Genomic DNA, 6,000 nt, shown 5'->3' with positions numbered 1-6,000 from the left:
CAGGGTTGGAGGATCTGAGCTATGGGGAGAGGCTGAAAAGGCTGGGGCTGCTTTCCCTGGAGCGTCGGAGGCTGAGGGGTTACCTTAGAGGTTTACAAAATTGAGGGGCATGGATGGAATAAATAGGCAAAATCTTTTCCCTGGGGTTGGAGAGTCCAGAACTAGAGGACATAGGTTTAGGGTAGAAAGATATAAAAGAGACCTTAGGGGCAACTTTTTCTTGCAGAGGGTGGTACATGTATGGAATTAGCTGCTAGAGGATGTGGTGGAGGCTGTTACAGTTGCAACACTTGAGGCACTTGGATGGGTATATGAATAAGAAGAGTTTGGAGGGATATGGGCCGGGTGCTGGCAGGTGGAACTAGATTGGGTTGGGATATCTGGTCGGCATGGGCAGGTTTGCCCGAAGGGTCTGTTCCCATGCTGTATATCCCTATGACTCTATTTAAGTTTCTGTGATATTTCTTAATTTATCATGTTCAAGTTTAGTTTCATACTTCAAAAATGTGAGCCACTTAAAATTTTTGCATCAGAATGATTTAAAATTGGAGCCTTTTGCCTTTGAGATGCAGGAGCAGGAAAATTAATCTTCAAGTTTTGTAACCAAATGTTTGGGAGCCAGCTATCTGATAATGAGTTTTTTTTCTTTGAATTTGATTGAATTTGGTCTTCAAATATTTCTTCCTTCAACGTCCTTGTGGACTTGTCTGGTTTTCTTTCTGTGAAACCAATGGTATTCTGATTGTTATTCGGGCACAATAGTTTCTATTTTCTTTTCCCTTCTACCACTGCCACGTCACCAATAGCTTAGCTCAGGCTTTAATATATTAGTTGAGATCAAGTTGGAGCACCAAACAAGGTAAATCTGAAACCTTGTGATTTGATATAGCATTAAATCTCAGGCAATCTATTTACACTATCATTAGGAAGTTCTGACAAATTGTCTCATTCATGCATTTTAATAATTGATTTTGCAACTTAAAATTCATTTACCTCCATTGTTTCAGTGGAATGTCTTCGTTAAGTTTACTAGAAATCTGGGCTGATGCAATTGGTAAACATTTTCCCCAATCAAATTTCATTGTTTTATAGTTTCATTTTGTTTGAGTCAACTGGAATTTTTTTTTACCCAAAGTACAAATGGTTTGTCTGGTACTAGTGTTCATGCTTAAATAAAATATCTTGTCATCCTGGATTAACTTTAGCAGCAAAACTTCCTTTCCCCTTTCCTTTCTGCTTATTTAGGTTTGCCTTAAATACTTCTGTATCACTTATTTCAACAACTCGACCACTTTTGCTTTGTTTCTTCTGAGTTCTCTTGGATTTATTGATCATCTCAAAGGCTTCCAGTGTGCTTGTTTATGTGGATGTATTCTGTCAGAACGTTCATAATTTTAAAGGTACCTATTAGGATATCTTCACTTTGCATTCAGCAAGAAAGCAACCCAACCTGTTCAATATTTGATTGCTGGAATCTTGTAGTTTTGGCATGATCTTCATAAATAATTTTTACACTTTTTCTTTACCTTTATACTCTTTTAATATGTTTGTAATAACTGCACAATACATTTACCCAGTGTTTCATTCTAGTAGGTACAGAACTAATGGGAACTGCTAGCAAATGCTTTTTTAAAATTCTAGTTGCAAAATTGGGGTTACATTTGTTTCAATCTCATTTTGTTTTAATCTAAATGCAAATGAAATAACATTAGTCAGTTGCACAACCTGTGGGACCTTGGTATGTTACAAACATCAAGATTAATATTTCATTCTGTGCTAAAGGTCACGTCCTCAGATTTGTATTGTGCCATTGACTTGTGATGAATTTACTTTTCCTAACCCTAATTTATTGGCACAATGCAAGTCTGGAAGACCTTGCTGACAAAATAATGCAGCATTTCGGTTTTAAATCTGTAAACTATCAAGTTTGACATTTGAAAGATGTGTAGAGAATGTTCTCCATATTTCAGATTGATTGCAAATTAGTAATCAGTCTGTGAACAAGGATGTTGCAGAAGAGCATTGAGTTTCTGGCTCTTAAAAATAAATAGAAACCACATATACAATGTGTACAACCTGTTGCAAAGCAGTTTGTTTCTATTCAGTAAAATTTGTATTTGTACTTGAACTCTCCACTCCATGCCTTCATTATTTTATTTACCGCAGATGCCGGTCATGAAAACCACACCCCTCATCTACAGAATTCCAAGATTTATACTCTCAAGGAAAGCTTTCTTTGAATACTAAAATGGCTAACCCCTTATCATGAGATCAAGCACTAGTTCCCCACATTTTGATTACAAAGGGATCTGGATGTCATTGTCCATCAGTCAAGGGATTCCCGATGAAGGGTTTCTGCCCGAAATGTTGATTTCTCCTGCTCCTCAGATGCTGCCTGACCTTCTGTGCTTTTCCAGCACCACACTCTTGACAGTCAATGATAGACAGGCAGGTGCAACATGTAATTTGGATGGTAAATGGTACATCAGCCTTCAGTGCAAAAAGTATTGAGTTCAGAAGTAATGTCTTCCTGTAGTTATACAGTGCCTTAGTGAGACCACACCTGAAATTTTGCTTTCAGTTTTGGTCTCTATGTAAGAAAGTATATGCTTGCCATAGTTGAAATACAGCAGAGGTTCTGGGGATAGCAGGGCAATTGTGTGAGGACAGATTGATTTGACTATTCATCTAGTATTTAAGGATGAAAGGGAATCTGTTTGAAACATGTCTTCCCTGTTCTGGATTAGTGGTGCTGGAAGAGCACAGCAGTTCAGGCAGCATCCAAGGGGCTTCAAAATTGACGTTTCGGGCAAAAGCCCTTCATTTTACCTCGTATGTCTTCCCTGTTACCCACTGAACTTATTTGCTAGGTTGTTGTCAGGATTGGAAAACTACCAGTGTAATACTTTTAATTTTTAAAAAACAAAAAACTGATTAAGACAGTAAGACCTTAATCTTAATGTCTGTTCTGTCTGAAATACACTCAAGCAGAATTAGCATGGCTTCACAATGGGGAAATAATGCCTGACGAATTTGGTAGAATTCTTTGAGGGAGTAATGAGCAGGATTGATAGTACAGTGGGTATAATATGCTTGGACTTTTGTAAGGTATTTAGTAAAGTACCAAGCATTAGGCTACATAATAAGAGCCCATGGTGTTGGAGATGGATGTTAGCCTGCATAGAGGATTGCTTAGCCAATTGACATTTGGGAGAAAGGAGGTGTATTTCCAGGATTGCAACCTGTTGCCAGTGAAGTGCCAAAGGTATTTGCAATTTATTAATGACTTTGAGGACAGTGAATGTACTGTATCCATACTTATGGATGATTCAACCACACAAGTGAGAAAGCGAGTGGTGAAGATGACAGTCTACAGGGATATGCACAGTTTGAGCAAAAACCTTGCAGATGGCATATAACGTAGGAAAATGTGCAGTGGAGCACTTTGGCAGGAAGGACATCAGAGTTGAATAGTTGAAATAGTGAAATATTTTAGAAAGTTGAAGCAGTGGACTTGGGAGACCTTGTGCATAAATGTCAAACCTCGTATAAAGTTCAGGTAGTAGGGAAGACTATTGGAACATTGACCTTTATTTCAAAGGAAATGGAATATGTGAATAAGAACATCTTATGAGAGGCTACCTTAGGAGAGGCTAGACTTGTACTCATTGGAGTTCAGAAATGAGGTAACCTCATTGAAACATACAAGCTTCTGAGGTGACTTGATGGGGTAGATTCGTACCTAGTCATGACTCCAAATCCACAGTGATGTGATTGCTACTGCAGAGTGTAGTTGAATCAATTAGGAATGGACAATAAATTCTGACCTCAATGGTGATGTGTGCATCAGTTGAAAAATAATTGAAGTAACTACTTTATTTTTCCTTTCAGTCCCTTACGTCTATGATGTACAAATCTCTGAACTCTTTTTGATCAAGCTTTGATTTCACCTTGCGTTACATAGCATCTGTTTCTTTTATTTTGAAAAGAGGTTTTATATTTTTAGATTAAAATATTTTCATAAGTAATTTACATATCAGTAATAAACCAGTCTGGCTGACTTTTTCTGCCATTGTCTGTGGTTTTTAAATGACTAGTACAAGTGAAATCGTGAGCCCATGGGAAAACAAAGTTCCAAGGATCTCATTGAACTGTAGAATTCAGTATTTGAAAGAACCATGTATGGATCTATACTAAGCCTGGTTTAAGAATCTAGATGCTGTGTAGCTCAATGCAAAAAAAAACCTCTGTAAATATGTAATTTTGTTCTGATCCATTTCTGATGGACTCTTTCAGTGCAGCTTTCTTTAAATGTTTCTTTTGCACTGTATGTGCCAATTCTAAATGTATGGCGAAGTTACACCTAGGTTTGAAGAACAACATTATTGCTAAATTTTTAATGTGAACTTAATTTGAATAACTTTTTATCTTCTTTGTAATGCTCCAGGTTGCTTTACAGTGGGCTTGAGCCTAAGAAAAATACACTGGAAAGTTGATTGAGCATCTGGTTCAGAGGTAGGTTTTTAGAAAATAATATGGATCTGAAAAGAGTGCCCATTCAATACTACTGGGGCCAGTTCTACCAATTCTCCCTTGTACTTGAAAATACTCTATCTCTAATTTTCCTTCCAATCCAAATTACTTGAGCATGTGATTATGACTTGATTTATGCAAGTGATTATAGAAACCATCTACTGTACTATAATTGGCATTTATGGTTTTATTCAAATGCCGTCCTTCACTTGCACTCAAACAGTCTGCTTCCTGGCCCATCTTTTGTTTCCTCTCCCTCTTCATGATCACTGGTCTTGATTCCCACTCCTTAATATCTCCAATTTGACATTGTTCAAATGTCTTTTATAGCGGCCTCATTTCTCTCTAATCTCTAGCAGCTCTCCAATTATCCATGGAAATTTTGTTTATTCTGCCTTTGCTTTTTTGTGTGTATTCCTTTGTCCTAATGTTTGTAGTTGTGCTTTTGCCATGTAGACTTTTGTTTTTAAAGCAAACCAGTGATTTAAAAATCTGGATTGTCCTGGTCTGCATTTTCTAACATGAGGATTAGCAGCTCATTATTGACCAAAGAGCTTTTTGTGGGGGAATAAAAGTCTGAAAAATCTATTGATACGTGAGACAGAAGTTTGATATTTCTACGTCATAAATAAAGTGTATGTACTGAATTTAGATATTAATAGAAGAATGTCAAAGTTGACCTAATTTGAGTATTGCTTAATGAAATATGCTGTGTTGAAACACTTCATCCTACATTCACCTGGATGGATGCAAGGTTGCCATGTTTTACAATTTCTACTGTACTAGAAAGGATGCAGATTGGCAAGTTGACTACCAAATGTATTGCCATGTTGATGTATTAGACATCTATTTCATCCAGTGCAGGAAGGGTGCAGTGTCTGGACATGGTTTTTTTCCTATTAAAAATAGCCTTTGCGTTTGAAATGCTCTGAGTTTAAGTGACCAGGTTGAGTGTGGCATCCTCTCTTTATTTACCTCACATCTCCAAAGTGGGACCTTGTCAAATCCATATAATCTGCATCAACTGCACTAACTTCATTTACACATTTGGTCGTTTCTTTGAAAGATTCAATCAAATTTAAGTATGAGCTCCTTCTAGCAAAGCTGTGCTGACCATCCTTGATCAGACCTTGCTCTCATTTTTTTTTTCATGCACCTCTTTCTTCTAATTGTTCTGAGTTTCCCTCTTGCTCTTTCTATACTGAGGCTGCCCCGCCCCCCCACCACTGATTTGCATCTTTCGTAGCTGTATTACACCTCCATTCCTTATCTAGTCCTGAATATTCTTAGACATCGAGTTTCTAGCTTTTGCTCCTCTATATTTCACCCTAATGGGAGCATGCTGGACCTGTACTCTCCACAATTCCTGTTTGAATGCCTCCCACCATTCTGCTGTAGGCCTACCGTCAAGTAGCTGTTTCAGTCTACTTTGGCTAGATCCTGCCTTGGATTAATAAAATCTACCTT

General features: G+C 37.6%; 1 protein-coding gene across 3 annotated transcripts in view; it reads left to right on the top strand.

Moving 5' to 3' along the window:
* Positions 1–6,000, top strand: part of dnajb6b (DnaJ heat shock protein family (Hsp40) member B6b) — a 148,153-nt gene that overhangs the window by 7,576 nt on the left and 134,577 nt on the right. For all 3 annotated transcript variants that reach the window (XM_043690701.1, XM_043690700.1, XM_043690702.1), the window contains exon 2: positions 4,448–4,515. The gene's annotated coding sequence lies outside the window, so the exon portion shown is untranslated. The remainder of the gene's footprint in view (positions 1–4,447; positions 4,516–6,000) is intronic.

This window comes from Chiloscyllium plagiosum, chromosome 5, assembly GCF_004010195.1.
Source record: "Chiloscyllium plagiosum isolate BGI_BamShark_2017 chromosome 5, ASM401019v2, whole genome shotgun sequence".
Lineage (NCBI taxonomy): Eukaryota > Metazoa > Chordata > Chondrichthyes > Orectolobiformes > Hemiscylliidae > Chiloscyllium > Chiloscyllium plagiosum.
Note: the sequence above shows the minus strand (reverse complement) of the source record. Positions and strands in the feature narration are given on the sequence as shown.